Source organism: Camelina sativa, chromosome 12 (genome assembly GCF_030686135.1).
Source record: "Camelina sativa cultivar CO46 ecotype springtype chromosome 12, ASM3068613v1".
NCBI lineage: Eukaryota > Viridiplantae > Streptophyta > Magnoliopsida > Brassicales > Brassicaceae > Camelina > Camelina sativa.
The window spans coordinates 31,281,063-31,307,193 of NC_141891.1; the positions used below are offsets into that span (position 1 = coordinate 31,281,063).

General features: G+C 47.0%; 51 non-coding genes across 51 annotated transcripts; all 51 read left to right on the plus strand.

Moving 5' to 3' along the window:
- The first annotated feature begins 78 nt into the window (after positions 1-78).
- LOC147931713 (5S ribosomal RNA) lies at positions 79-197 on the plus strand. The gene has a single exon (XR_015576225.1). It is a non-coding gene; the product is annotated as a 5S ribosomal RNA (ribosomal RNA).
- Positions 198-596: 399 nt separating this feature from the next.
- LOC147931714 (5S ribosomal RNA) lies at positions 597-715 on the plus strand. The gene has a single exon (XR_015575789.1). It is a non-coding gene; the product is annotated as a 5S ribosomal RNA (ribosomal RNA).
- Positions 716-1,114: 399 nt separating this feature from the next.
- On the plus strand, positions 1,115-1,233 carry LOC147931715 (5S ribosomal RNA). The gene has a single exon (XR_015576226.1). It is a non-coding gene; the product is annotated as a 5S ribosomal RNA (ribosomal RNA).
- Positions 1,234-1,631: 398 nt separating this feature from the next.
- On the plus strand, positions 1,632-1,750 carry LOC147931716 (5S ribosomal RNA). The gene has a single exon (XR_015577047.1). It is a non-coding gene; the product is annotated as a 5S ribosomal RNA (ribosomal RNA).
- Positions 1,751-2,150: 400 nt separating this feature from the next.
- Positions 2,151-2,269, plus strand: LOC147931717 (5S ribosomal RNA). Its single transcript, XR_015577012.1, has one exon. It is a non-coding gene; the product is annotated as a 5S ribosomal RNA (ribosomal RNA).
- A 396-nt stretch (positions 2,270-2,665) lies between these two features.
- On the plus strand, positions 2,666-2,784 carry LOC147931718 (5S ribosomal RNA). The gene has a single exon (XR_015575790.1). It is a non-coding gene; the product is annotated as a 5S ribosomal RNA (ribosomal RNA).
- A 397-nt stretch (positions 2,785-3,181) lies between these two features.
- Positions 3,182-3,300, plus strand: LOC147931719 (5S ribosomal RNA). The gene has a single exon (XR_015577048.1). It is a non-coding gene; the product is annotated as a 5S ribosomal RNA (ribosomal RNA).
- Positions 3,301-3,698: 398 nt separating this feature from the next.
- On the plus strand, positions 3,699-3,817 carry LOC147931720 (5S ribosomal RNA). Its single transcript, XR_015577049.1, has one exon. It is a non-coding gene; the product is annotated as a 5S ribosomal RNA (ribosomal RNA).
- Positions 3,818-4,217: 400 nt separating this feature from the next.
- On the plus strand, positions 4,218-4,336 carry LOC147931721 (5S ribosomal RNA). Its single transcript, XR_015575791.1, has one exon. It is a non-coding gene; the product is annotated as a 5S ribosomal RNA (ribosomal RNA).
- A 397-nt stretch (positions 4,337-4,733) lies between these two features.
- Positions 4,734-4,852, plus strand: LOC147931722 (5S ribosomal RNA). The gene has a single exon (XR_015577051.1). It is a non-coding gene; the product is annotated as a 5S ribosomal RNA (ribosomal RNA).
- Positions 4,853-5,254: 402 nt separating this feature from the next.
- LOC147931723 (5S ribosomal RNA) lies at positions 5,255-5,373 on the plus strand. The gene has a single exon (XR_015575792.1). It is a non-coding gene; the product is annotated as a 5S ribosomal RNA (ribosomal RNA).
- Positions 5,374-5,771: 398 nt separating this feature from the next.
- LOC147931724 (5S ribosomal RNA) lies at positions 5,772-5,890 on the plus strand. Its single transcript, XR_015575794.1, has one exon. It is a non-coding gene; the product is annotated as a 5S ribosomal RNA (ribosomal RNA).
- A 399-nt stretch (positions 5,891-6,289) lies between these two features.
- LOC147931725 (5S ribosomal RNA) lies at positions 6,290-6,408 on the plus strand. Its single transcript, XR_015577052.1, has one exon. It is a non-coding gene; the product is annotated as a 5S ribosomal RNA (ribosomal RNA).
- Positions 6,409-6,808: 400 nt separating this feature from the next.
- LOC147931726 (5S ribosomal RNA) lies at positions 6,809-6,927 on the plus strand. The gene has a single exon (XR_015577053.1). It is a non-coding gene; the product is annotated as a 5S ribosomal RNA (ribosomal RNA).
- A 401-nt stretch (positions 6,928-7,328) lies between these two features.
- On the plus strand, positions 7,329-7,447 carry LOC147931727 (5S ribosomal RNA). The gene has a single exon (XR_015576171.1). It is a non-coding gene; the product is annotated as a 5S ribosomal RNA (ribosomal RNA).
- Positions 7,448-7,844: 397 nt separating this feature from the next.
- Positions 7,845-7,963, plus strand: LOC147931728 (5S ribosomal RNA). The gene has a single exon (XR_015577054.1). It is a non-coding gene; the product is annotated as a 5S ribosomal RNA (ribosomal RNA).
- Positions 7,964-8,364: 401 nt separating this feature from the next.
- Positions 8,365-8,483, plus strand: LOC147931729 (5S ribosomal RNA). The gene has a single exon (XR_015575795.1). It is a non-coding gene; the product is annotated as a 5S ribosomal RNA (ribosomal RNA).
- Positions 8,484-8,881: 398 nt separating this feature from the next.
- LOC147931730 (5S ribosomal RNA) lies at positions 8,882-9,000 on the plus strand. Its single transcript, XR_015575796.1, has one exon. It is a non-coding gene; the product is annotated as a 5S ribosomal RNA (ribosomal RNA).
- Positions 9,001-9,399: 399 nt separating this feature from the next.
- Positions 9,400-9,518, plus strand: LOC147931731 (5S ribosomal RNA). Its single transcript, XR_015577057.1, has one exon. It is a non-coding gene; the product is annotated as a 5S ribosomal RNA (ribosomal RNA).
- Positions 9,519-9,916: 398 nt separating this feature from the next.
- On the plus strand, positions 9,917-10,035 carry LOC147931732 (5S ribosomal RNA). Its single transcript, XR_015577058.1, has one exon. It is a non-coding gene; the product is annotated as a 5S ribosomal RNA (ribosomal RNA).
- Positions 10,036-10,435: 400 nt separating this feature from the next.
- On the plus strand, positions 10,436-10,554 carry LOC147931733 (5S ribosomal RNA). Its single transcript, XR_015576173.1, has one exon. It is a non-coding gene; the product is annotated as a 5S ribosomal RNA (ribosomal RNA).
- Positions 10,555-10,951: 397 nt separating this feature from the next.
- LOC147931734 (5S ribosomal RNA) lies at positions 10,952-11,070 on the plus strand. Its single transcript, XR_015575797.1, has one exon. It is a non-coding gene; the product is annotated as a 5S ribosomal RNA (ribosomal RNA).
- Positions 11,071-11,468: 398 nt separating this feature from the next.
- On the plus strand, positions 11,469-11,587 carry LOC147931735 (5S ribosomal RNA). Its single transcript, XR_015575798.1, has one exon. It is a non-coding gene; the product is annotated as a 5S ribosomal RNA (ribosomal RNA).
- Positions 11,588-11,985: 398 nt separating this feature from the next.
- Positions 11,986-12,104, plus strand: LOC147931736 (5S ribosomal RNA). Its single transcript, XR_015576174.1, has one exon. It is a non-coding gene; the product is annotated as a 5S ribosomal RNA (ribosomal RNA).
- Positions 12,105-12,500: 396 nt separating this feature from the next.
- Positions 12,501-12,619, plus strand: LOC147931737 (5S ribosomal RNA). The gene has a single exon (XR_015575800.1). It is a non-coding gene; the product is annotated as a 5S ribosomal RNA (ribosomal RNA).
- Positions 12,620-13,017: 398 nt separating this feature from the next.
- LOC147931738 (5S ribosomal RNA) lies at positions 13,018-13,136 on the plus strand. Its single transcript, XR_015575801.1, has one exon. It is a non-coding gene; the product is annotated as a 5S ribosomal RNA (ribosomal RNA).
- A 397-nt stretch (positions 13,137-13,533) lies between these two features.
- On the plus strand, positions 13,534-13,652 carry LOC147931739 (5S ribosomal RNA). Its single transcript, XR_015575802.1, has one exon. It is a non-coding gene; the product is annotated as a 5S ribosomal RNA (ribosomal RNA).
- A 398-nt stretch (positions 13,653-14,050) lies between these two features.
- On the plus strand, positions 14,051-14,169 carry LOC147931740 (5S ribosomal RNA). Its single transcript, XR_015576175.1, has one exon. It is a non-coding gene; the product is annotated as a 5S ribosomal RNA (ribosomal RNA).
- A 398-nt stretch (positions 14,170-14,567) lies between these two features.
- On the plus strand, positions 14,568-14,686 carry LOC147931741 (5S ribosomal RNA). The gene has a single exon (XR_015575803.1). It is a non-coding gene; the product is annotated as a 5S ribosomal RNA (ribosomal RNA).
- Positions 14,687-15,084: 398 nt separating this feature from the next.
- On the plus strand, positions 15,085-15,203 carry LOC147931742 (5S ribosomal RNA). Its single transcript, XR_015577059.1, has one exon. It is a non-coding gene; the product is annotated as a 5S ribosomal RNA (ribosomal RNA).
- A 397-nt stretch (positions 15,204-15,600) lies between these two features.
- Positions 15,601-15,719, plus strand: LOC147931743 (5S ribosomal RNA). Its single transcript, XR_015576176.1, has one exon. It is a non-coding gene; the product is annotated as a 5S ribosomal RNA (ribosomal RNA).
- A 398-nt stretch (positions 15,720-16,117) lies between these two features.
- Positions 16,118-16,236, plus strand: LOC147931744 (5S ribosomal RNA). The gene has a single exon (XR_015575804.1). It is a non-coding gene; the product is annotated as a 5S ribosomal RNA (ribosomal RNA).
- A 398-nt stretch (positions 16,237-16,634) lies between these two features.
- LOC147931745 (5S ribosomal RNA) lies at positions 16,635-16,753 on the plus strand. The gene has a single exon (XR_015577060.1). It is a non-coding gene; the product is annotated as a 5S ribosomal RNA (ribosomal RNA).
- Positions 16,754-17,151: 398 nt separating this feature from the next.
- LOC147931746 (5S ribosomal RNA) lies at positions 17,152-17,270 on the plus strand. Its single transcript, XR_015576177.1, has one exon. It is a non-coding gene; the product is annotated as a 5S ribosomal RNA (ribosomal RNA).
- Positions 17,271-17,667: 397 nt separating this feature from the next.
- LOC147931747 (5S ribosomal RNA) lies at positions 17,668-17,786 on the plus strand. Its single transcript, XR_015575806.1, has one exon. It is a non-coding gene; the product is annotated as a 5S ribosomal RNA (ribosomal RNA).
- A 398-nt stretch (positions 17,787-18,184) lies between these two features.
- LOC147931748 (5S ribosomal RNA) lies at positions 18,185-18,303 on the plus strand. The gene has a single exon (XR_015577061.1). It is a non-coding gene; the product is annotated as a 5S ribosomal RNA (ribosomal RNA).
- Positions 18,304-18,700: 397 nt separating this feature from the next.
- LOC147931749 (5S ribosomal RNA) lies at positions 18,701-18,819 on the plus strand. The gene has a single exon (XR_015576178.1). It is a non-coding gene; the product is annotated as a 5S ribosomal RNA (ribosomal RNA).
- Positions 18,820-19,216: 397 nt separating this feature from the next.
- On the plus strand, positions 19,217-19,335 carry LOC147931750 (5S ribosomal RNA). The gene has a single exon (XR_015575807.1). It is a non-coding gene; the product is annotated as a 5S ribosomal RNA (ribosomal RNA).
- A 399-nt stretch (positions 19,336-19,734) lies between these two features.
- Positions 19,735-19,853, plus strand: LOC147931751 (5S ribosomal RNA). Its single transcript, XR_015577063.1, has one exon. It is a non-coding gene; the product is annotated as a 5S ribosomal RNA (ribosomal RNA).
- Positions 19,854-20,251: 398 nt separating this feature from the next.
- On the plus strand, positions 20,252-20,370 carry LOC147931752 (5S ribosomal RNA). Its single transcript, XR_015577064.1, has one exon. It is a non-coding gene; the product is annotated as a 5S ribosomal RNA (ribosomal RNA).
- Positions 20,371-20,767: 397 nt separating this feature from the next.
- On the plus strand, positions 20,768-20,886 carry LOC147931753 (5S ribosomal RNA). The gene has a single exon (XR_015577065.1). It is a non-coding gene; the product is annotated as a 5S ribosomal RNA (ribosomal RNA).
- A 398-nt stretch (positions 20,887-21,284) lies between these two features.
- LOC147931754 (5S ribosomal RNA) lies at positions 21,285-21,403 on the plus strand. The gene has a single exon (XR_015577066.1). It is a non-coding gene; the product is annotated as a 5S ribosomal RNA (ribosomal RNA).
- Positions 21,404-21,802: 399 nt separating this feature from the next.
- LOC147931755 (5S ribosomal RNA) lies at positions 21,803-21,921 on the plus strand. Its single transcript, XR_015575808.1, has one exon. It is a non-coding gene; the product is annotated as a 5S ribosomal RNA (ribosomal RNA).
- A 399-nt stretch (positions 21,922-22,320) lies between these two features.
- Positions 22,321-22,439, plus strand: LOC147931756 (5S ribosomal RNA). The gene has a single exon (XR_015577067.1). It is a non-coding gene; the product is annotated as a 5S ribosomal RNA (ribosomal RNA).
- Positions 22,440-22,836: 397 nt separating this feature from the next.
- On the plus strand, positions 22,837-22,955 carry LOC147931757 (5S ribosomal RNA). Its single transcript, XR_015577069.1, has one exon. It is a non-coding gene; the product is annotated as a 5S ribosomal RNA (ribosomal RNA).
- Positions 22,956-23,353: 398 nt separating this feature from the next.
- Positions 23,354-23,472, plus strand: LOC147931758 (5S ribosomal RNA). The gene has a single exon (XR_015577070.1). It is a non-coding gene; the product is annotated as a 5S ribosomal RNA (ribosomal RNA).
- Positions 23,473-23,871: 399 nt separating this feature from the next.
- On the plus strand, positions 23,872-23,990 carry LOC147931759 (5S ribosomal RNA). Its single transcript, XR_015575809.1, has one exon. It is a non-coding gene; the product is annotated as a 5S ribosomal RNA (ribosomal RNA).
- Positions 23,991-24,389: 399 nt separating this feature from the next.
- On the plus strand, positions 24,390-24,508 carry LOC147931760 (5S ribosomal RNA). Its single transcript, XR_015577071.1, has one exon. It is a non-coding gene; the product is annotated as a 5S ribosomal RNA (ribosomal RNA).
- Positions 24,509-24,906: 398 nt separating this feature from the next.
- Positions 24,907-25,025, plus strand: LOC147931761 (5S ribosomal RNA). Its single transcript, XR_015577072.1, has one exon. It is a non-coding gene; the product is annotated as a 5S ribosomal RNA (ribosomal RNA).
- Positions 25,026-25,423: 398 nt separating this feature from the next.
- Positions 25,424-25,542, plus strand: LOC147931762 (5S ribosomal RNA). Its single transcript, XR_015577073.1, has one exon. It is a non-coding gene; the product is annotated as a 5S ribosomal RNA (ribosomal RNA).
- A 401-nt stretch (positions 25,543-25,943) lies between these two features.
- Positions 25,944-26,062, plus strand: LOC147931763 (5S ribosomal RNA). The gene has a single exon (XR_015576179.1). It is a non-coding gene; the product is annotated as a 5S ribosomal RNA (ribosomal RNA).
- Positions 26,063-26,131: the final 69 nt, after the last annotated feature.

Here is a 26,131-nt window from a genome sequence, read left to right on the forward strand (position 1 = left end):
ATATCAAGTGGGACCCACATCGAATGATCCATTCAGTTTTCAAAAAAGTATATATGCGATTGCATGGGATATACTAACTGATGCGATCATACCAGCACTAATGGACCGGATCCCATCAGAACTCCGCAGTTAAGCGTGCTTGGGCGAGAGTAGTACTAGGATGGGTGACCTCCCGGGAAGTCCTCGTGTTGCATCCCTCCCTCCCCCCCCCCTCCTTCTTTTTTTTTTTGGTTGTTTCGCAAGACTATAGTACATAGAGAACGTCGTAACTTTCAGACCGTGAGGAACCACGCAACCCATAATACCTTTTTGAAAAGCCCCAAGAGAGCTTCTGGTAAGGCAATGGGTCTTCGTACCATTGGACCATTCTCGAGGGCAGATTTTGACGTTTGAAGGCAGTTGAGATGTTTTTTTGTGATCCCGACACAATTAGTTACGGCTCCAAAACAGTGTTTGGACATGGTTATCGCTTGTTTTTGGACGGTGGAAGCACGTCCAAGGTGACTAAACCGGTCCGCATATCAAGTGGGACCCACATCGAATGATCCATTCAGTTTTCAAAAAAGGATATATGCGATTGCATGGGATATACTAACGGATGCGATCATACCAGCACTAATGCACCGGATCCCATCAGAACTCTGCAGTCAAGCGTGCTTGGGCGAGAGTAGTACTAGGATGGGTGACCTCCCGGGAAGTCCTCGTGTTGCATCCCTCCCTCCCCCCCCCCCCCTTTTTTTTTTTTTTGGTTGTTTCGCAAGACTATAGTACATAGAGAACGTCGTAACTTTCAGACCGTGAGGAACCACGCAACCCATAATACCTTTTTGAAAAGCCCCAAGAGAGCTTCTGGTAAGGCAATGGGTCTTCGTACCATTGGACCATTCTCGAGAGCAGATTTTGACGTTTGAAGGCAGTTGAGATGTTTTTTTGTGATCCCGACACAATTAGTTACGGCTCCAAAACAGTGTTTGGACATGGTTATTGCTTGTTTTTGGACGGTGGAAGCACGTCCAAGGTGACTAAACCGGTCCGCATATCAAGTGGGACCCACATCGAATGATCCATTCAGTTTTCAAAAAAGTATATATGCGATTGCATGGGATATACTAACTGATGCGATCATACCAGCACTAATGGACCGGATCCCATCAGAACTCCGCAGTTAAGCGTGCTTGGGCGAGAGTAGTACTAGGATGGGTGACCTCCCGGGAAGTCCTCGTGTTGCATCCCTCCCTCCCCCCCCCTCCTTCTTTTTTTTTTTGGTTGTTTCGCAAGACTATAGTACATAGAGAACGTCGTAACTTTCAGACCGTGAGGAACCACGCAACCCATAATACCTTTTTGAAAAGCCCCAAGAGAGCTTCTGGTAAGGCAATGGGTCTTCGTACCATTGGACCATTCTCGAGGGCAGATTTTGACGTTTGAAGGCAGTTGAGATGTTTTTTTGTGATCCCGACACAATTAGTTACGGCTCCAAAACAGTGTTTGGACATGGTTATCACTTGTTTTTGGACGTTGGAAGCACGTCCAAGGTGACTAAACCGGTCCGCATATCAAGTGGGACCCACATCGAATGATCCATTCAGTTTTCAAAAAAGTATATATGCGATTGCATGGGATATACTAACTGATGCGATCATACCAGCACTAATGCACCGGATCCCATCAGAACTCCGCAGTTAAGCGTGCTTGGGCGAGAGTAGTACTAGGATGGGTGACCTCCCGGGAAGTCCTCGTGTTGCATCCCTCCCTCCCCCCCCCCCCCCTTTTTTTTTTTTTTGGTTGTTTCGCAAGACTATAGTACATAGAGAACGTCGTAACTTTCAGACCGTGAGGAACCACGCAACCCATAATACCTTTTTGAAAAGCCCCAAGAGAGCTTCTGGTAAGGCAATGGGTCTTCGTACCATTGGACCATTCTCGAGGGCAGATTTTGACGTTTGAAGGCAGTTGAGATGTTTTTTTGTGATCCCGACACAATTAGTTACGGCTCCAAAACAGTGTTTGGACATGGTTATCGCTTGTTTTTGGACGGTGGAAGCACGTCCAAGGTGACTAAACCGGTCCGCATATCAAGTGGGACCCACATCGAATGATCCATTCAGTTTTCAAAAAAGGATATATGCGATTGCATGGGATATACTAACGGATGCGATCATACCAGCACTAATGCACCGGATCCCATCAGAACTCTGCAGTTAAGCGTGCTTGGGCGAGAGTAGTACTAGGATGGGTGACCTCCCGGGAAGTCCTCGTGTTGCATCCCTCCCTCCCCCCCCCCTTTTTTTTTTTTTTGGTTGTTTCGCAAGACTATAGTACATAGAGAACGTCGTAACTTTCAGACCGTGAGGAACCACGCAACCCATAATACCTTTTTGAAAAGCCCCAAGAGAGCTTCTGGTAAGGCAATGGGTCTTCGTACCATTGGACCATTCTCGAGGGCAGATTTTGACGTTTGAAGGCAGTTGAGATGTTTTTTTGTGATCCCGACACAATTAGTTACGGCTCCAAAACAGTGTTTGGACATGGTTATCGCTTGTTTTTGGACGGTGGAAGCACGTCCAAGGTGACTAAACCGGTCCGCATATCAAGTGGGACCCACATCGAATGATCCATTCAGTTTTCAAAAAAGTATATATGCGATTGCATGGGATATACTAACGGATGCGATCATACCAGCACTAATGCACCGGATCCCATCAGAACTCTGCAGTCAAGCGTGCTTGGGCGAGAGTAGTACTAGGATGGGTGACCTCCCGGGAAGTCCTCGTGTTGCATCCCTCCCTCCCCCCCCCCCTTTTTTTTTTTTTTGGTTGTTTCGCAAGACTATAGTACATAGAGAACGTCGTAACTTTCAGACGGTGAGGAACCACGCAACCCATAATACCTTTTTGAAAAGCCCCAAGAGAGCTTCTGGTAAGGCAATGGGTCTTCGTACCATTGGACCATTCTCGAGGGCAGATTTTGACGTTTGAAGGCAGTTGAGATGTTTTTTTGTGATCCCGACACAATTAGTTACGGCTCCAAAACAGTGTTTGGACATGGTTATCACTTGTTTTTGGACGTTGGAAGCACGTCCAAGGTGACTAAACCGGTCCGCATATCAAGTGGGACCCACATCGAATGATCCATTCAGTTTTCAAAAAAGTATATATGCGATTGCATGGGATATACTAACTGATGCGATCATACCAGCACTAATGCACCGGATCCCATCAGAACTCCGCAGTTAAGCGTGCTTGGGCGAGAGTAGTACTAGGATGGGTGACCTCCCGGGAAGTCCTCGTGTTGCATCCCTCCCTCCCCCCCCCTCCTTCTTTTTTTTTTTGGTTGTTTCGCAAGACTATAGTACATAGAGAACGTCGTAACTTTCAGACCGTGAGGAACCACGCAACCCATAATACCTTTTTGAAAAGCCCCAAGAGAGCTTCTGGTAAGGCAATGGGTCTTCGTACCATTGGACCATTCTCGAGGGCAGATTTTGACGTTTGAAGGCAGTTGAGATGTTTTTTTGTGATCCCGACACAATTAGTTACGGCTCCAAAACAGTGTTTGGACATGGTTATCACTTGTTTTTGGACGTTGGAAGCACGTCCAAGGTGACTAAACCGGTCCGCATATCAAGTGGGACCCACATCGAATGATCCATTCAGTTTTCAAAAAAGTATATATGCGATTGCATGGGATATACTAACTGATGCGATCATACCAGCACTAATGCACCGGATCCCATCAGAACTCCGCAGTTAAGCGTGCTTGGGCGAGAGTAGTACTAGGATGGGTGACCTCCCGGGAAGTCCTCGTGTTGCATCCCTCCCTCCCCCCCCCCCCCCTTTTTTTTTTTTTTGGTTGTTTCGCAAGACTATAGTACATAGAGAACGTCGTAACTTTCAGACCGTGAGGAACCACGCAACCCATAATACCTTTTTGAAAAGCCCCAAGAGAGCTTCTGGTAAGGCAATGGGTCTTCGTACCATTGGACCATTCTCGAGGGCAGATTTTGACGTTTGAAGGCAGTTGAGATGTTTTTTTGTGATCCCGACACAATTAGTTACGGCTCCAAAACAGTGTTTGGACATGGTTATCGCTTGTTTTTGGACGGTGGAAGCACGTCCAAGGTGACTAAACCGGTCCGCATATCAAGTGGGACCCACATCGAATGATCCATTCAGTTTTCAAAAAAGTATATATGCGATTGCATGGGATATACTAACGGATGCGATCATACCAGCACTAATGCACCGGATCCCATCAGAACTCTGCAGTCAAGCGTGCTTGGGCGAGAGTAGTACTAGGATGGGTGACCTCCCGGGAAGTCCTCGTGTTGCATCCCTCCCTCCCCCCCCCCCTTTTTTTTTTTTTTGGTTGTTTCGCAAGACTATAGTACATAGAGAACGTCGTAACTTTCAGACCGTGAGGAACCACGCAACCCATAATACCTTTTTGAAAAGCCCCAAGAGAGCTTCTGGTAAGGCAATGGGTCTTCGTACCATTGGACCATTCTCGAGGGCAGATTTTGACGTTTGAAGGCAGTTGAGATGTTTTTTTGTGATCCCGACACAATTAGTTACGGCTCCAAAACAGTGTTTGGACATGGTTATCGCTTGTTTTTGGACGGTGGAAGCACGTCCAAGGTGACTAAACCGGTCCGCATATCAAGTGGGACCCACATCGAATGATCCATTCAGTTTTCAAAAAAGTATATATGCGATTGCATGGGATATACTAACTGATGCGATCATACCAGCACTAATGCACCGGATCCCATCAGAACTCCGCAGTTAAGCGTGCTTGGGCGAGAGTAGTACTAGGATGGGTGACCTCCCGGGAAGTCCTCGTGTTGCATCCCTCCCTCCCCCCCCCCCCCCCCTTTTTTTTTTTTTTGGTTGTTTCGCAAGACTATAGTACATAGAGAACGTCGTAACTTTCAGACCGTGAGGAACCACGCAACCCATAATACCTTTTTGAAAAGCCCCAAGAGAGCTTCTGGTAAGGCAATGGGTCTTCGTACCATTGGACCATTCTCGAGGGCAGATTTTGACGTTTGAAGGCAGTTGAGATGTTTTTTTGTGATCCCGACACAATTAGTTACGGCTCCAAAACAGTGTTTGGACATGGTTATCGCTTGTTTTTGGACGGTGGAAGCACGTCCAAGGTGACTAAACCGGTCCGCATATCAAGTGGGACCCACATCGAATGATCCATTCAGTTTTCAAAAAAGTATATATGCGATTGCATGGGATATACTAACGGATGCGATCATACCAGCACTAATGCACCGGATCCCATCAGAACTCTGCAGTCAAGCGTGCTTGGGCGAGAGTAGTACTAGGATGGGTGACCTCCCGGGAAGTCCTCGTGTTGCATCCCTCCCTCCCCCCCCCCCCTTTTTTTTTTTTTTGGTTGTTTCGCAAGACTATAGTACATAGAGAACGTCGTAACTTTCAGACCGTGAGGAACCACGCAACCCATAATACCTTTTTGAAAAGCCCCAAGAGAGCTTCTGGTAAGGCAATGGGTCTTCGTACCATTGGACCATTCTCGAGGGCAGATTTTGACATTTGAAGGCAGTTGAGATGTTTTTTTGTGATCCCGACACAATTAGTTACGGCTCCAAAACAGTGTTTGGACATGGTTATCGCTTGTTTTTGGACGGTGGAAGCACGTCCAAGGTGACTAAACCGGTCCGCATATCAAGTGGGACCCACATCGAATGATCCATTCAGTTTTCAAAAAAGTATATATGCGATTGCATGGGATATACTAACGGATGCGATCATACCAGCACTAATGCACCGGATCCCATCAGAACTCTGCAGTCAAGCGTGCTTGGGCGAGAGTAGTACTAGGATGGGTGACCTCCCGGGAAGTCCTCGTGTTGCATCCCTCCCTCCCCCCCCCCCCCTTTTTTTTTTTTTTGGTTGTTTCGCAAGACTATAGTACATAGAGAACGTCGTAACTTTCAGACCGTGAGGAACCACGCAACCCATAATACCTTTTTGAAAAGCCCCAAGAGAGCTTCTGGTAAGGCAATGGGTCTTCGTACCATTGGACCATTCTCGAGGGCAGATTTTGACGTTTGAAGGCAGTTGAGATGTTTTTTTGTGATCCCGACACAATTAGTTACGGCTCCAAAACAGTGTTTGGACATGGTTATCACTTGTTTTTGGACGTTGGAAGCACGTCCAAGGTGACTAAACCGGTCCGCATATCAAGTGGGACCCACATCGAATGATCCATTCAGTTTTCAAAAAAGTATATATGCGATTGCATGGGATATACTAACTGATGCGATCATACCAGCACTAATGCACCGGATCCCATCAGAACTCCGCAGTTAAGCGTGCTTGGGCGAGAGTAGTACTAGGATGGGTGACCTCCCGGGAAGTCCTCGTGTTGCATCCCTCCCTCCCCCCCCCCCTCCTTCTTTTTTTTTTTGGTTGTTTCGCAAGACTATAGTACATAGAGAACGTCGTAACTTTCAGACCGTGAGGAACCACGCAACCCATAATACCTTTTTGAAAAGCCCCAAGAGAGCTTCTGGTAAGGCAATGGGTCTTCGTACCATTGGACCATTCTCGAGGGCAGATTTTGACGTTTGAAGGCAGTTGAGATGTTTTTTTGTGATCCCGACACAATTAGTTACGGCTCCAAAACAGTGTTTGGACATGGTTATCACTTGTTTTTGGACGTTGGAAGCACGTCCAAGGTGACTAAACCGGTCCGCATATCAAGTGGGACCCACATCGAATGATCCATTCAGTTTTCAAAAAAGTATATATGCGATTGCATGGGATATACTAACTGATGCGATCATACCAGCACTAATGCACCGGATCCCATCAGAACTCCGCAGTTAAGCGTGCTTGGGCGAGAGTAGTACTAGGATGGGTGACCTCCCGGGAAGTCCTCGTGTTGCATCCCTCCCTCCCCCCCCCCCCCCCTTTTTTTTTTTTTTGGTTGTTTCGCAAGACTATAGTACATAGAGAACGTCGTAACTTTCAGACCGTGAGGAACCACGCAACCCATAATACCTTTTTGAAAAGCCCCAAGAGAGCTTCTGGTAAGGCAATGGGTCTTCGTACCATTGGACCATTCTCGAGGGCAGATTTTGACGTTTGAAGGCAGTTGAGATGTTTTTTTGTGATCCCGACACAATTAGTTACGGCTCCAAAACAGTGTTTGGACATGGTTATCGCTTGTTTTTGGACGGTGGAAGCACGTCCAAGGTGACTAAACCGGTCCGCATATCAAGTGGGACCCACATCGAATGATCCATTCAGTTTTCAAAAAAGGATATATGCGATTGCATGGGATATACTAACGGATGCGATCATACCAGCACTAATGCACCGGATCCCATCAGAACTCTGCAGTTAAGCGTGCTTGGGCGAGAGTAGTACTAGGATAGGTGACCTCCCGGGAAGTCCTCGTGTTGCATCCCTCCCTCCCCCCCCCCCTTTTTTATTTTTTTGGTTGTTTCGCAAGACTATAGTACATAGAGAACGTCGTAACTTTCAGACCGTGAGGAACCACGCAACCCATAATACCTTTTTGAAAAGCCCCAAGAGAGCTTCTGGTAAGGCAATGGGTCTTCGTACCATTGGACCATTCTCGAGGGCAGATTTTGACGTTTGAAGGCAGTTGAGATGTTTTTTTGTGATCCCGACACAATTAGTTACGGCTCCAAAACAGTGTTTGGACATGGTTATCGCTTGTTTTTGGACGGTGGAAGCACGTCCAAGGTGACTAAACCGGTCCGCATATCAAGTGGGACCCACATCGAATGATCCATTCAGTTTTCAAAAAAGTATATATGCGATTGCATGGGATATACTAACTGATGCGATCATACCAGCACTAATGCACCGGATCCCATCAGAACTCCGCAGTTAAGCGTGCTTGGGCGAGAGTAGTACTAGGATGGGTGACCTCCCGGGAAGTCCTCGTGTTGCATCCCTCCCTCCCCCCCCCCCCCCCTTTTTTTTTTTTTTGGTTGTTTCGCAAGACTATAGTACATAGAGAACGTCGTAACTTTCAGACCGTGAGGAACCACGCAACCCATAATACCTTTTTGAAAAGCCCCAAGAGAGCTTCTGGTAAGGCAATGGGTCTTCGTACCATTGGACCATTCTCGAGGGCAGATTTTGACGTTTGAAGGCAGTTGAGATGTTTTTTTGTGATCCCGACACAATTAGTTACGGCTCCAAAACAGTGTTTGGACATGGTTATCGCTTGTTTTTGGACGGTGGAAGCACGTCCAAGGTGACTAAACCGGTCCGCATATCAAGTGGGACCCACATCGAATGATCCATTCAGTTTTCAAAAAAGTATATATGCGATTGCATGGGATATACTAACGGATGCGATCATACCAGCACTAATGCACCGGATCCCATCAGAACTCTGCAGTCAAGCGTGCTTGGGCGAGAGTAGTACTAGGATGGGTGACCTCCCGGGAAGTCCTCGTGTTGCATCCCTCCCTCCCCCCCCCCCCTTTTTTTTTTTTTTGGTTGTTTCGCAAGACTATAGTACATAGAGAACGTCGTAACTTTCAGACCGTGAGGAACCACGCAACCCATAATACCTTTTTGAAAAGCCCCAAGAGAGCTTCTGGTAAGGCAATGGGTCTTCGTACCATTGGACCATTCTCGAGGGCAGATTTTGACATTTGAAGGCAGTTGAGATGTTTTTTTGTGATCCCGACACAATTAGTTACGGCTCCAAAACAGTGTTTGGACATGGTTATCGCTTGTTTTTGGACGGTGGAAGCACGTCCAAGGTGACTAAACCGGTCCGCATATCAAGTGGGACCCACATCGAATGATCCATTCAGTTTTCAAAAAAGTATATATGCGATTGCATGGGATATACTAACGGATGCGATCATACCAGCACTAATGCACCGGATCCCATCAGAACTCTGCAGTCAAGCGTGCTTGGGCGAGAGTAGTACTAGGATGGGTGACCTCCCGGGAAGTCCTCGTGTTGCATCCCTCCCTCCCCCCCCCCCCCTTTTTTTTTTTTTTGGTTGTTTCGCAAGACTATAGTACATAGAGAACGTCGTAACTTTCAGACCGTGAGGAACCACGCAACCCATAATACCTTTTTGAAAAGCCCCAAGAGAGCTTCTGGTAAGGCAATGGGTCTTCGTACCATTGGACCATTCTCGAGGGCAGATTTTGACGTTTGAAGGCAGTTGAGATGTTTTTTTGTGATCCCGACACAATTAGTTACGGCTCCAAAACAGTGTTTGGACATGGTTATCACTTGTTTTTGGACGTTGGAAGCACGTCCAAGGTGACTAAACCGGTCCGCATATCAAGTGGGACCCACATCGAATGATCCATTCAGTTTTCAAAAAAGTATATATGCGATTGCATGGGATATACTAACTGATGCGATCATACCAGCACTAATGCACCGGATCCCATCAGAACTCCGCAGTTAAGCGTGCTTGGGCGAGAGTAGTACTAGGATGGGTGACCTCCCGGGAAGTCCTCGTGTTGCATCCCTCCCTCCCCCCCCCTCCTTCTTTTTTTTTTTGGTTGTTTCGCAAGACTATAGTACATAGAGAACGTCGTAACTTTCAGACCGTGAGGAACCACGCAACCCATAATACCTTTTTGAAAAGCCCCAAGAGAGCTTCTGGTAAGGCAATGGGTCTTCGTACCATTGGACCATTCTCGAGGGCAGATTTTGACGTTTGAAGGCAGTTGAGATGTTTTTTTGTGATCCCGACACAATTAGTTACGGCTCCAAAACAGTGTTTGGACATGGTTATCACTTGTTTTTGGACGTTGGAAGCACGTCCAAGGTGACTAAACCGGTCCGCATATCAAGTGGGACCCACATCGAATGATCCATTCAGTTTTCAAAAAAGTATATATGCGATTGCATGGGATATACTAACTGATGCGATCATACCAGCACTAATGCACCGGATCCCATCAGAACTCCGCAGTTAAGCGTGCTTGGGCGAGAGTAGTACTAGGATGGGTGACCTCCCGGGAAGTCCTCGTGTTGCATCCCTCCCTCCCCCCCCCCCCCCTTTTTTTTTTTTTTGGTTGTTTCGCAAGACTATAGTACATAGAGAACGTCGTAACTTTCAGACCGTGAGGAACCACGCAACCCATAATACCTTTTTGAAAAGCCCCAAGAGAGCTTCTGGTAAGGCAATGGGTCTTCGTACCATTGGACCATTCTCGAGGGCAGATTTTGACGTTTGAAGGCAGTTGAGATGTTTTTTTGTGATCCCGACACAATTAGTTACGGCTCCAAAACAGTGTTTGGACATGGTTATCGCTTGTTTTTGGACGGTGGAAGCACGTCCAAGGTGACTAAACCGGTCCGCATATCAAGTGGGACCCACATCGAATGATCCATTCAGTTTTCAAAAAAGGATATATGCGATTGCATGGGATATACTAACGGATGCGATCATACCAGCACTAATGCACCGGATCCCATCAGAACTCTGCAGTTAAGCGTGCTTGGGCGAGAGTAGTACTAGGATAGGTGACCTCCCGGGAAGTCCTCGTGTTGCATCCCTCCCTCCCCCCCCCCCTTTTTTATTTTTTTGGTTGTTTCGCAAGACTATAGTACATAGAGAACGTCGTAACTTTCAGACCGTGAGGAACCACGCAACCCATAATACCTTTTTGAAAAGCCCCAAGAGAGCTTCTGGTAAGGCAATGGGTCTTCGTACCATTGGACCATTCTCGAGGGCAGATTTTGACGTTTGAAGGCAGTTGAGATGTTTTTTTGTGATCCCGACACAATTAGTTACGGCTCCAAAACAGTGTTTGGACATGGTTATCGCTTGTTTTTGGACGGTGGAAGCACGTCCAAGGTGACTAAACCGGTCCGCATATCAAGTGGGACCCACATCGAATGATCCATTCAGTTTTCAAAAAAGTATATATGCGATTGCATGGGATATACTAACGGATGCGATCATACCAGCACTAATGCACCGGATCCCATCAGAACTCTGCAGTCAAGCGTGCTTGGGCGAGAGTAGTACTAGGATGGGTGACCTCCCGGGAAGTCCTCGTGTTGCATCCCTCCCTCCCCCCCCCCCCTTTTTTTTTTTTTTGGTTGTTTCGCAAGACTATAGTACATAGAGAACGTCGTAACTTTCAGACCGTGAGGAACCACGCAACCCATAATACCTTTTTGAAAAGCCCCAAGAGAGCTTCTGGTAAGGCAATGGGTCTTCGTACCATTGGACCATTCTCGAGGGCAGATTTTGACGTTTGAAGGCAGTTGAGATGTTTTTTTGTGATCCCGACACAATTAGTTACGGCTCCAAAACAGTGTTTGGACATGGTTATCGCTTGTTTTTGGACGGTGGAAGCACGTCCAAGGTGACTAAACCGGTCCGCATATCAAGTGGGACCCACATCGAATGATCCATTCAGTTTTCAAAAAAGTATATATGCGATTGCATGGGATATACTAACGGATGCGATCATACCAGCACTAATGCACCGGATCCCATCAGAACTCTGCAGTCAAGCGTGCTTGGGCGAGAGTAGTACTAGGATGGGTGACCTCCCGGGAAGTCCTCGTGTTGCATCCCTCCCTCCCCCCCCCTCCTTCTTTTTTTTTTTGGTTGTTTCGCAAGACTATAGTACATAGAGAACGTCGTAACTTTCAGACCGTGAGGAACCACGCAACCCATAATACCTTTTTGAAAAGCCCCAAGAGAGCTTCTGGTAAGGCAATGGGTCTTCGTACCATTGGACCATTCTCGAGGGCAGATTTTGACGTTTGAAGGCAGTTGAGATGTTTTTTTGTGATCCCGACACAATTAGTTACGGCTCCAAAACAGTGTTTGGACATGGTTATCGCTTGTTTTTGGACGGTGGAAGCACGTCCAAGGTGACTAAACCGGTCCGCATATCAAGTGGGACCCACATCGAATGATCCATTCAGTTTTCAAAAAAGGATATATGCGATTGCATGGGATATACTAACGGATGCGATCATACCAGCACTAATGCACCGGATCCCATCAGAACTCTGCAGTTAAGCGTGCTTGGGCGAGAGTAGTACTAGGATAGGTGACCTCCCGGGAAGTCCTCGTGTTGCATCCCTCCCTCCCCCCCCCCTTTTTTATTTTTTTGGTTGTTTCGCAAGACTATAGTACATAGAGAACGTCGTAACTTTCAGACCGTGAGGAACCACGCAACCCATAATACCTTTTTGAAAAGCCCCAAGAGAGCTTCTGGTAAGGCAATGGGTCTTCGTACCATTGGACCATTCTCGAGGGCAGATTTTGACGTTTGAAGGCAGTTGAGATGTTTTTTTGTGATCCCGACACAATTAGTTACGGCTCCAAAACAGTGTTTGGACATGGTTATCGCTTGTTTTTGGACGGTGGAAGCACGTCCAAGGTGACTAAACCGGTCCGCATATCAAGTGGGACCCACATCGAATGATCCATTCAGTTTTCAAAAAAGTATATATGCGATTGCATGGGATATACTAACGGATGCGATCATACCAGCACTAATGCACCGGATCCCATCAGAACTCTGCAGTCAAGCGTGCTTGGGCGAGAGTAGTACTAGGATGGGTGACCTCCCGGGAAGTCCTCGTGTTGCATCCCTCCCTCCCCCCCCCCCCTTTTTTTTTTTTTTGGTTGTTTCGCAAGACTATAGTACATAGAGAACGTCGTAACTTTCAGACCGTGAGGAACCACGCAACCCATAATACCTTTTTGAAAAGCCCCAAGAGAGCTTCTGGTAAGGCAATGGGTCTTCGTACCATTGGACCATTCTCGAGGGCAGATTTTGACGTTTGAAGGCAGTTGAGATGTTTTTTTGTGATCCCGACACAATTAGTTACGGCTCCAAAACAGTGTTTGGACATGGTTATCGCTTGTTTTTGGACGGTGGAAGCACGTCCAAGGTGACTAAACCGGTCCGCATATCAAGTGGGACCCACATCGAATGATCCATTCAGTTTTCAAAAAAGTATATATGCGATTGCATGGGATATACTAACGGATGCGATCATACCAGCACTAATGCACCGGATCCCATCAGAACTCTGCAGTCAAGCGTGCTTGGGCGAGAGTAGTACTAGGATGGGTGACCTCCCGGGAAGTCCTCGTGTTGCATCCCTCCCTCCCCCCCCCCCTTTTTTTTTTTTTTGGTTGTTTCGCAAGACTATAGTACATAGAGAACGTCGTAACTTTCAGACCGTGAGGAACCACGCAACCCATAATACCTTTTTGAAAAGCCCCAAGAGAGCTTCTGGTAAGGCAATGGGTCTTCGTACCATTGGACCATTCTCGAGGGCAGATTTTGACGTTTGAAGGCAGTTGAGATGTTTTTTTGTGATCCCGACACAATTAGTTACGGCTCCAAAACAGTGTTTGGACATGGTTATCGCTTGTTTTTGGACGGTGGAAGCACGTCCAAGGTGACTAAACCGGTCCGCATATCAAGTGGGACCCACATCGAATGATCCATTCAGTTTTCAAAAAAGTATATATGCGATTGCATGGGATATACTAACGGATGCGATCATACCAGCACTAATGCACCGGATCCCATCAGAACTCTGCAGTCAAGCGTGCTTGGGCGAGAGTAGTACTAGGATGGGTGACCTCCCGGGAAGTCCTCGTGTTGCATCCCTCCCTCCCCCCCCCTCCTTCTTTTTTTTTTTGGTTGTTTCGCAAGACTATAGTACATAGAGAACGTCGTAACTTTCAGACCGTGAGGAACCACGCAACCCATAATACCTTTTTGAAAAGCCCCAAGAGAGCTTCTGGTAAGGCAATGGGTCTTCGTACCATTGGACCATTCTCGAGGGCAGATTTTGACGTTTGAAGGCAGTTGAGATGTTTTTTTGTGATCCCGACACAATTAGTTACGGCTCCAAAACAGTGTTTGGACATGGTTATCGCTTGTTTTTGGACGGTGGAAGCACGTCCAAGGTGACTAAACCGGTCCGCATATCAAGTGGGACCCACATCGAATGATCCATTCAGTTTTCAAAAAAGGATATATGCGATTGCATGGGATATACTAACGGATGCGATCATACCAGCACTAATGCACCGGATCCCATCAGAACTCTGCAGTTAAGCGTGCTTGGGCGAGAGTAGTACTAGGATAGGTGACCTCCCGGGAAGTCCTCGTGTTGCATCCCTCCCTCCCCCCCCCCCCTTTTTTATTTTTTTGGTTGTTTCGCAAGACTATAGTACATAGAGAACGTCGTAACTTTCAGACCGTGAGGAACCACGCAACCCATAATACCTTTTTGAAAAGCCCCAAGAGAGCTTCTGGTAAGGCAATGGGTCTTCGTACCATTGGACCATTCTCGAGGGCAGATTTTGACGTTTGAAGGCAGTTGAGATGTTTTTTTGTGATCCCGACACAATTAGTTACGGCTCCAAAACAGTGTTTGGACATGGTTATCGCTTGTTTTTGGACGGTGGAAGCACGTCCAAGGTGACTAAACCGGTCCGCATATCAAGTGGGACCCACATCGAATGATCCATTCAGTTTTCAAAAAAGTATATATGCGATTGCATGGGATATACTAACGGATGCGATCATACCAGCACTAATGCACCGGATCCCATCAGAACTCTGCAGTCAAGCGTGCTTGGGCGAGAGTAGTACTAGGATGGGTGACCTCCCGGGAAGTCCTCGTGTTGCATCCCTCCCTCCCCCCCCCCCCTTTTTTTTTTTTTTGGTTGTTTCGCAAGACTATAGTACATAGAGAACGTCGTAACTTTCAGACCGTGAGGAACCACGCAACCCATAATACCTTTTTGAAAAGCCCCAAGAGAGCTTCTGGTAAGGCAATGGGTCTTCGTACCATTGGACCATTCTCGAGGGCAGATTTTGACGTTTGAAGGCAGTTGAGATGTTTTTTTGTGATCCCGACACAATTAGTTACGGCTCCAAAACAGTGTTTGGACATGGTTATCGCTTGTTTTTGGACGTTGGAAGCACGTCCAAGGTGACTAAACCGGTCCGCATATCAAGTGGGACCCACATCGAATGATCCATTCAGTTTTCAAAAAAGTATATATGCGATTGCATGGGATATACTAACTGATGCGATCATACCAGCACTAATGCACCGGATCCCATCAGAACTCCGCAGTTAAGCGTGCTTGGGCGAGAGTAGTACTAGGATGGGTGACCTCCCGGGAAGTCCTCGTGTTGCATCCCTCCCTCCCCCCCCCCCTTTTTTTTTTTTTTGGTTGTTTCGCAAGACTATAGTACATAGAGAACGTCGTAACTTTCAGACCGTGAGGAACCACGCAACCCATAATACCTTTTTGAAAAGCCCCAAGAGAGCTTCTGGTAAGGCAATGGGTCTTCGTACCATTGGACCATTCTCGAGGGCAGATTTTGACGTTTGAAGGCAGTTGAGATGTTTTTTTGTGATCCCGACACAATTAGTTACGGCTCCAAAACAGTGTTTGGACATGGTTATCGCTTGTTTTTGGACGGTGGAAGCACGTCCAAGGTGACTAAACCGGTCCGCATATCAAGTGGGACCCACATCGAATGATCCATTCAGTTTTCAAAAAAGGATATATGCGATTGCATGGGATATACTAACGGATGCGATCATACCAGCACTAATGCACCGGATCCCATCAGAACTCTGCAGTTAAGCGTGCTTGGGCGAGAGTAGTACTAGGATAGGTGACCTCCCGGGAAGTCCTCGTGTTGCATCCCTCCCTCCCCCCCCCCCCTTTTTTATTTTTTTGGTTGTTTCGCAAGACTATAGTACATAGAGAACGTCGTAACTTTCAGACCGTGAGGAACCACGCAACCCATAATACCTTTTTGAAAAGCCCCAAGAGAGCTTCTGGTAAGGCAATGGGTCTTCGTACCATTGGACCATTCTCGAGGGCAGATTTTGACGTTTGAAGGCAGTTGAGATGTTTTTTTGTGATCCCGACACAATTAGTTACGGCTCCAAAACAGTGTTTGGACATGGTTATCGCTTGTTTTTGGACGGTGGAAGCACGTCCAAGGTGACTAAACCGGTCCGCATATCAAGTGGGACCCACATCGAATGATCCATTCAGTTTTCAAAAAAGTATATATGCGATTGCATGGGATATACTAACGGATGCGATCATACCAGCACTAATGCACCGGATCCCATCAGAACTCTGCAGTCAAGCGTGCTTGGGCGAGAGTAGTACTAGGATGGGTGACCTCCCGGGAAGTCCTCGTGTTGCATCCCTCCCTCCCCCCCCCCCCTTTTTTTTTTTTTTGGTTGTTTCGCAAGACTATAGTACATAGAGAACGTCGTAACTTTCAGACCGTGAGGAACCACGCAACCCATAATACCTTTTTGAAAAGCCCCAAGAGAGCTTCTGGTAAGGCAATGGGTCTTCGTACCATTGGACCATTCTCGAGGGCAGATTTTGACGTTTGAAGGCAGTTGAGATGTTTTTTTGTGATCCCGACACAATTAGTTACGGCTCCAAAACAGTGTTTGGACATGGTTATCACTTGTTTTTGGACGTTGGAAGCACGTCCAAGGTGACTAAACCGGTCCGCATATCAAGTGGGACCCACATCGAATGATCCATTCAGTTTTCAAAAAAGTATATATGCGATTGCATGGGATATACTAACTGATGCGATCATACCAGCACTAATGCACCGGATCCCATCAGAACTCCGCAGTTAAGCGTGCTTGGGCGAGAGTAGTACTAGGATGGGTGACCTCCCGGGAAGTCCTCGTGTTGCATCCCTCCCTCCCCCCCCCCCCTTTTTTTTTTTTTTGGTTGTTTCGCAAGACTATAGTACATAGAGAACGTCGTAACTTTCAGACCGTGAGGAACCACGCAACCCATAATACCTTTTTGAAAAGCCCCAAGAGAGCTTCTGGTAAGGCAATGGGTCTTCGTACCATTGGACCATTCTCGAGGGCAGATTTTGACGTTTGAAGGCAGTTGAGATGTTTTTTTGTGATCCCGACACAATTAGTTACGGCTCCAAAACAGTGTTTGGACATGGTTATCGCTTGTTTTTGGACGGTGGAAGCACGTCCAAGGTGACTAAACCGGTCCGCATATCAAGTGGGACCCACATCGAATGATCCATTCAGTTTTCAAAAAAGGATATATGCGATTGCATGGGATATACTAACGGATGCGATCATACCAGCACTAATGCACCGGATCCCATCAGAACTCTGCAGTTAAGCGTGCTTGGGCGAGAGTAGTACTAGGATAGGTGACCTCCCGGGAAGTCCTCGTGTTGCATCCCTCCCTCCCCCCCCCCCTTTTTTATTTTTTTGGTTGTTTCGCAAGACTATAGTACATAGAGAACGTCGTAACTTTCAGACCGTGAGGAACCACGCAACCCATAATACCTTTTTGAAAAGCCCCAAGAGAGCTTCTGGTAAGGCAATGGGTCTTCGTACCATTGGACCATTCTCGAGGGCAGATTTTGACGTTTGAAGGCAGTTGAGATGTTTTTTTGTGATCCCGACACAATTAGTTACGGCTCCAAAACAGTGTTTGGACATGGTTATCGCTTGTTTTTGGACGGTGGAAGCACGTCCAAGGTGACTAAACCGGTCCGCATATCAAGTGGGACCCACATCGAATGATCCATTCAGTTTTCAAAAAAGTATATATGCGATTGCATGGGATATACTAACGGATGCGATCATACCAGCACTAATGCACCGGATCCCATCAGAACTCTGCAGTCAAGCGTGCTTGGGCGAGAGTAGTACTAGGATGGGTGACCTCCCGGGAAGTCCTCGTGTTGCATCCCTCCCTCCCCCCCCCCCCTTTTTTTTTTTTTTGGTTGTTTCGCAAGACTATAGTACATAGAGAACGTCGTAACTTTCAGACCGTGAGGAACCACGCAACCCATAATACCTTTTTGAAAAGCCCCAAGAGAGCTTCTGGTAAGGCAATGGGTCTTCGTACCATTGGACCATTCTCGAGGGCAGATTTTGACGTTTGAAGGCAGTTGAGATGTTTTTTTGTGATCCCGACACAATTAGTTACGGCTCCAAAACAGTGTTTGGACATGGTTATCACTTGTTTTTGGACGTTGGAAGCACGTCCAAGGTGACTAAACCGGTCCGCATATCAAGTGGGACCCACATCGAATGATCCATTCAGTTTTCAAAAAAGTATATATGCGATTGCATGGGATATACTAACTGATGCGATCATACCAGCACTAATGCACCGGATCCCATCAGAACTCCGCAGTTAAGCGTGCTTGGGCGAGAGTAGTACTAGGATGGGTGACCTCCCGGGAAGTCCTCGTGTTGCATCCCTCCCTCCCCCCCCCCCTTTTTTTTTTTTTTGGTTGTTTCGCAAGACTATAGTACATAGAGAACGTCGTAACTTTCAGACCGTGAGGAACCACGCAACCCATAATACCTTTTTGAAAAGCCCCAAGAGAGCTTCTGGTAAGGCAATGGGTCTTCGTACCATTGGACCATTCTCGAGGGCAGATTTTGACGTTTGAAGGCAGTTGAGATGTTTTTTTGTGATCCCGACACAATTAGTTACGGCTCCAAAACAGTGTTTGGACATGGTTATCGCTTGTTTTTGGACGGTGGAAGCACGTCCAAGGTGACTAAACCGGTCCGCATATCAAGTGGGACCCACATCGAATGATCCATTCAGTTTTCAAAAAAGGATATATGCGATTGCATGGGATATACTAACGGATGCGATCATACCAGCACTAATGCACCGGATCCCATCAGAACTCTGCAGTTAAGCGTGCTTGGGCGAGAGTAGTACTAGGATAGGTGACCTCCCGGGAAGTCCTCGTGTTGCATCCCTCCCTCCCCCCCCCCCTTTTTTATTTTTTTGGTTGTTTCGCAAGACTATAGTACATAGAGAACGTCGTAACTTTCAGACCGTGAGGAACCACGCAACCCATAATACCTTTTTGAAAAGCCCCAAGAGAGCTTCTGGTAAGGCAATGGGTCTTCGTACCATTGGACCATTCTCGAGGGCAGATTTTGACGTTTGAAGGCAGTTGAGATGTTTTTTTGTGATCCCGACACAATTAGTTACGGCTCCAAAACAGTGTTTGGACATGGTTATCGCTTGTTTTTGGACGGTGGAAGCACGTCCAAGGTGACTAAACCGGTCCGCATATCAAGTGGGACCCACATCGAATGATCCATTCAGTTTTCAAAAAAGTATATATGCGATTGCATGGGATATACTAACGGATGCGATCATACCAGCACTAATGCACCGGATCCCATCAGAACTCTGCAGTCAAGCGTGCTTGGGCGAGAGTAGTACTAGGATGGGTGACCTCCCGGGAAGTCCTCGTGTTGCATCCCTCCCTCCCCCCCCCCCCCTTTTTTTTTTTTTTGGTTGTTTCGCAAGACTATAGTACATAGAGAACGTCGTAACTTTCAGACCGTGAGGAACCACGCAACCCATAACACCTTTTTGAAAAGCCCCAAGAGAGCTTCTGGTAAGGCAATGGGTCTTCGTACCATTGGACCATTCTCGAGGGCAGATTTTGACGTTTGAAGGCAGTTGAGATGTTTTTTTGTGATCCCGACACAATTAGTTACGGCTCCAAAACAGTGTTTGGACATGGTTATCACTTGTTTTTGGACGTTGGAAGCACGTCCAAGGTGACTAAACCGGTCCGCATATCAAGTGGGACCCACATCGAATGATCCATTCAGTTTTCAAAAAAGTATATATGCGATTGCATGGGATATACTAACTGATGCGATCATACCAGCACTAATGCACCGGATCCCATCAGAACTCCGCAGTTAAGCGTGCTTGGGCGAGAGTAGTACTAGGATGGGTGACCTCCCGGGAAGTCCTCGTGTTGCATCCCTCCCTCCCCCCCCCCCCTTTTTTTTTTTTTTGGTTGTTTCGCAAGACTATAGTACATAGAGAACGTCGTAACTTTCAGACCGTGAGGAACCACGCAACCCATAATACCTTTTTGAAAAGCCCCAAGAGAGCTTCTGGTAAGGCAATGGGTCTTCGTACCATTGGACCATTCTCGAGGGCAGATTTTGACGTTTGAAGGCAGTTGAGATGTTTTTTTGTGATCCCGACACAATTAGTTACGGCTCCAAAACAGTGTTTGGACATGGTTATCACTTGTTTTTGGACGTTGGAAGCACGTCCAAGGTGACTAAACCGGTCCGCATATCAAGTGGGACCCACATCGAATGATCCATTCAGTTTTCAAAAAAGTATATATGCGATTGCATGGGATATACTAACTGATGCGATCATACCAGCACTAATGCACCGGATCCCATCAGAACTCCGCAGTTAAGCGTGCTTGGGCGAGAGTAGTACTAGGATGGGTGACCTCCCGGGAAGTCCTCGTGTTGCATCCCTCCCTCCCCCCCCCCCTTTTTTTTTTTTTTGGTTGTTTCGCAAGACTATAGTACATAGAGAACGTCGTAACTTTCAGACCGTGAGGAACCACGCAACCCATAATACCTTTTTGAAAAGCCCCAAGAGAGCTTCTGGTAAGGCAATGGGTCTTCGTACCATTGGACCATTCTCGAGGGCAGATTTTGACGTTTGAAGGCAGTTGAGATGTTTTTTTGTGATCCCGACACAATTAGTTACGGCTCCAAAACAGTGTTTGGACATGGTTATCACTTGTTTTTGGACGTTGGAAGCACGTCCAAGGTGACTAAACCGGTCCGCATATCAAGTGGGACCCACATCGAATGATCCATTCAGTTTTCAAAAAAGTATATATGCGATTGCATGGGATATACTAACTGATGCGATCATACCAGCACTAATGCACCGGATCCCATCAGAACTCCGCAGTTAAGCGTGCTTGGGCGAGAGTAGTACTAGGATGGGTGACCTCCCGGGAAGTCCTCGTGTTGCATCCCTCCCTCCCCCCCCCTCCTTCTTTTTTTTTTTGGTTGTTTCGCAAGACTATAGTACATAGAGAACGTCGTAACTTTCAGACCGTGAGGAACCACGCAACCCATAATACCTTTTTGAAAAGCCCCAAGAGAGCTTCTGGTAAGGCAATGGGTCTTCGTACCATTGGACCATTCTCGAGGGCAGATTTTGACGTTTGAAGGCAGTTGAGATGTTTTTTTGTGATCCCGACACAATTAGTTACGGCTCCAAAACAGTGTTTGGACATGGTTATCACTTGTTTTTGGACGTTGGAAGCACGTCCAAGGTGACTAAACCGGTCCGCATATCAAGTGGGACCCACATCGAATGATCCATTCAGTTTTCAAAAAAGTATATATGCGATTGCATGGGATATACTAACTGATGCGATCATACCAGCACTAATGCACCGGATCCCATCAGAACTCCGCAGTTAAGCGTGCTTGGGCGAGAGTAGTACTAGGATGGGTGACCTCCCGGGAAGTCCTCGTGTTGCATCCCTCCCTCCCCCCCCCCCCCCTTTTTTTTTTTTTGGTTGTTTCGCAAGACTATAGTACATAGAGAACGTCGTAACTTTCAGACCGTGAGGAACCACGCAACCCATAATACCTTTTTGAAAAGCCCCAAGAGAGCTTCTGGTAAGGCAATGGGTCTTCGTACCATTGGACCATTCTCGAGGGCAGATTTTGACGTTTGAAGGCAGTTGAGATGTTTTTTTGTGATCCCGACACAATTAGTTACGGCTCCAAAACAGTGTTTGGACATGGTTATCGCTTGTTTTTGGACGGTGGAAGCACGTCCAAGGTGACTAAACCGGTCCGCATATCAAGTGGGACCCACATCGAATGATCCATTCAGTTTTCAAAAAAGGATATATGCGATTGCATGGGATATACTAACGGATGCGATCATACCAGCACTAATGCACCGGATCCCATCAGAACTCTGCAGTCAAGCGTGCTTGGGCGAGAGTAGTACTAGGATGGGTGACCTCCCGGGAAGTCCTCGTGTTGCATCCCTCCCTCCCCCCCCCCCCCTTTTTTTTTTTTTTGGTTGTTTCGCAAGACTATAGTACATAGAGAACGTCGTAACTTTCAGACCGTGAGGAACCACGCAACCCATAATACCTTTTTGAAAAGCCCCAAGAGAGCTTCTGGTAAGGCAATGGGTCTTCGTACCATTGGACCATTCTCGAGGGCAGATTTTGACGTTTGAAGGCAGTTGAGATGTTTTTTTGTGATCCCGACACAATTAGTTACGGCTCCAAAACAGTGTTTGGACATGGTTATCACTTGTTTTTGGACGTTGGAAGCACGTCCAAGGTGACTAAACCGGTCCGCATATCAAGTGGGACCCACATCGAATGATCCATTCAGTTTTCAAAAAAGTATATATGCGATTGCATGGGATATACTAACTGATGCGATCATACCAGCACTAATGCACCGGATCCCATCAGAACTCCGCAGTTAAGCGTGCTTGGGCGAGAGTAGTACTAGGATGGGTGACCTCCCGGGAAGTCCTCGTGTTGCATCCCTCCCTCCCCCCCCCCCTTTTTTTTTTTTTTGGTTGTTTCGCAAGACTATAGTACATAGAGAACGTCGTAACTTTCAGACCGTGAGGAACCACGCAACCCATAATACCTTTTTGAAAAGCCCCAAGAGAGCTTCTGGTAAGGCAATGGGTCTTCGTACCATTGGACCATTCTCGAGGGCAGATTTTGACGTTTGAAGGCAGTTGAGATGTTTTTTTGTGATCCCGACACAATTAGTTACGGCTCCAAAACAGTGTTTGGACATGGTTATCACTTGTTTTTGGACGTTGGAAGCACGTCCAAGGTGACTAAACCGGTCCGCATATCAAGTGGGACCCACATCGAATGATCCATTCAGTTTTCAAAAAAGTATATATGCGATTGCATGGGATATACTAACTGATGCGATCATACCAGCACTAATGCACCGGATCCCATCAGAACTCCGCAGTTAAGCGTGCTTGGGCGAGAGTAGTACTAGGATGGGTGACCTCCCGGGAAGTCCTCGTGTTGCATCCCTCCCTCCCCCCCCCTCCTTCTTTTTTTTTTTGGTTGTTTCGCAAGACTATAGTACATAGAGAACGTCGTAACTTTCAGACCGTGAGGAACCACGCAACCCATAATACCTTTTTGAAAAGCCCCAAGAGAGCTTCTGGTAAGGCAATGGGTCTTCGTACCATTGGACCATTCTCGAGGGCAGATTTTGACGTTTGAAGGCAGTTGAGATGTTTTTTTGTGATCCCGACACAATTAGTTACGGCTCCAAAACAGTGTTTGGACATGGTTATCACTTGTTTTTGGACGTTGGAAGCACGTCCAAGGTGACTAAACCGGTCCGCATATCAAGTGGGACCCACATCGAATGATCCATTCAGTTTTCAAAAAAGTATATATGCGATTGCATGGGATATACTAACTGATGCGATCATACCAGCACTAATGCACCGGATCCCATCAGAACTCCGCAGTTAAGCGTGCTTGGGCGAGAGTAGTACTAGGATGGGTGACCTCCCGGGAAGTCCTCGTGTTGCATCCCTCCCTCCCCCCCCCCCCCCTTTTTTTTTTTTTGGTTGTTTCGCAAGACTATAGTACATAGAGAACGTCGTAACTTTCAGACCGTGAGGAACCACGCAACCCATAATACCTTTTTGAAAAGCCCCAAGAGAGCTTCTGGTAAGGCAATGGGTCTTCGTACCATTGGACCATTCTCGAGGGCAGATTTTGACGTTTGAAGGCAGTTGAGATGTTTTTTTGTGATCCCGACACAATTAGTTACGGCTCCAAAACAGTGTTTGGACATGGTTATCGCTTGTTTTTGGACGGTGGAAGCACGTCCAAGGTGACTAAACCGGTCCGCATATCAAGTGGGACCCACATCGAATGATCCATTCAGTTTTCAAAAAAGGATATATGCGATTGCATGGGATATACTAACGGATGCGATCATACCAGCACTAATGCACCGGATCCCATCAGAACTCTGCAGTCAAGCGTGCTTGGGCGAGAGTAGTACTAGGATGGGTGACCTCCCGGGAAGTCCTCGTGTTGCATCCCTCCCTCCCCCCCCCCCCCTTTTTTTTTTTTTTGGTTGTTTCGCAAGACTATAGTACATAGAGAACGTCGTAACTTTCAGACCGTGAGGAACCACGCAACCCATAATACCTTTTTGAAAAGCCCCAAGAGAGCTTCTGGTAAGGCAATGGGTCTTCGTACCATTGGACCATTCTCGAGGGCAGATTTTGACGTTTGAAGGCAGTTGAGATGTTTTTTTGTGATCCCGACACAATTAGTTACGGCTCCAAAACAGTGTTTGGACATGGTTATCACTTGTTTTTGGACGTTGGAAGCACGTCCAAGGTGACTAAACCGGTCCGCATATCAAGTGGGACCCACATCGAATGATCCATTCAGTTTTCAAAAAAGTATATATGCGATTGCATGGGATATACTAACTGATGCGATCATACCAGCACTAATGCACCGGATCCCATCAGAACTCCGCAGTTAAGCGTGCTTGGGCGAGAGTAGTACTAGGATGGGTGACCTCCCGGGAAGTCCTCGTGTTGCATCCCTCCCTCCCCCCCCCCCCTTTTTTTTTTTTTTGGTTGTTTCGCAAGACTATAGTACATAGAGAACGTCGTAACTTTCAGACCGTGAGGAACCACGCAACCCATAATACCTTTTTGAAAAGCCCCAAGAGAGCTTCTGGTAAGGCAATGGGTCTTCGTACCATTGGACCATTCTCGAGGGCAGATTTTGACGTTTGAAGGCAGTTGAGATGTTTTTTTGTGATCCCGACACAATTAGTTACGGCTCCAAAACAGTGTTTGGACATGGTTATCACTTGTTTTTGGACGTTGGAAGCACGTCCAAGGTGACTAAACCGGTCCGCATATCAAGTGGGACCCACATCGAATGATCCATTCAGTTTTCAAAAAAGTATATATGCGATTGCATGGGATATACTAACTGATGCGATCATACCAGCACTAATGCACCGGATCCCATCAGAACTCCGCAGTTAAGCGTGCTTGGGCGAGAGTAGTACTAGGATGGGTGACCTCCCGGGAAGTCCTCGTGTTGCATCCCTCCCTCCCCCCCCCTCCTTCTTTTTTTTTTTGGTTGTTTCGCAAGACTATAGTACATAGAGAACGTCGTAACTTTCAGACCGTGAGGAACCACGCAACCCATAATACCTTTTTGAAAAGCCCCAAGAGAGCTTCTGGTAAGGCAATGGGTCTTCGTACCATTGGACCATTCTCGAGGGCAGATTTTGACGTTTGAAGGCAGTTGAGATGTTTTTTTGTGATCCCGACACAATTAGTTACGGCTCCAAAACAGTGTTTGGACATGGTTATCACTTGTTTTTGGACGTTGGAAGCACGTCCAAGGTGACTAAACCGGTCCGCATATCAAGTGGGACCCACATCGAATGATCCATTCAGTTTTCAAAAAAGTATATATGCGATTGCATGGGATATACTAACTGATGCGATCATACCAGCACTAATGCACCGGATCCCATCAGAACTCCGCAGTTAAGCGTGCTTGGGCGAGAGTAGTACTAGGATGGGTGACCTCCCGGGAAGTCCTCGTGTTGCATCCCTCCCTCCCCCCCCCCCCCCCTTTTTTTTTTTTTTGGTTGTTTCGCAAGACTATAGTACATAGAGAACGTCGTAACTTTCAGACCGTGAGGAACCACGCAACCCATAATACCTTTTTGAAAAGCCCCAAGAGAGCTTCTGGTAAGGCAATGGGTCTTCGTACCATTGGACCATTCTCGAGGGCAGATTTTGACGTTTGAAGGCAGTTGAGATGTTTTTTTGTGATCCCGACACAATTAGTTACGGCTCCAAAACAGTGTTTGGACATGGTTATCGCTTGTTTTTGGACGGTGGAAGCACGTCCAAGGTGACTAAACCGGTCCGCATATCAAGTGGGACCCACATCGAATGATCCATTCAGTTTTCAAAAAAGGATATATGCGATTGCATGGGATATACTAACGGATGCGATCATACCAGCACTAATGCACCGGATCCCATCAGAACTCTGCAGTTAAGCGTGCTTGGGCGAGAGTAGTACTAGGATAGGTGACCTCCCGGGAAGTCCTCGTGTTGCATCCCTCCCTCCCCCCCCCCCTTTTTTTTTTTTTTGGTTGTTTCGCAAGACTATAGTACATAGAGAACGTCGTA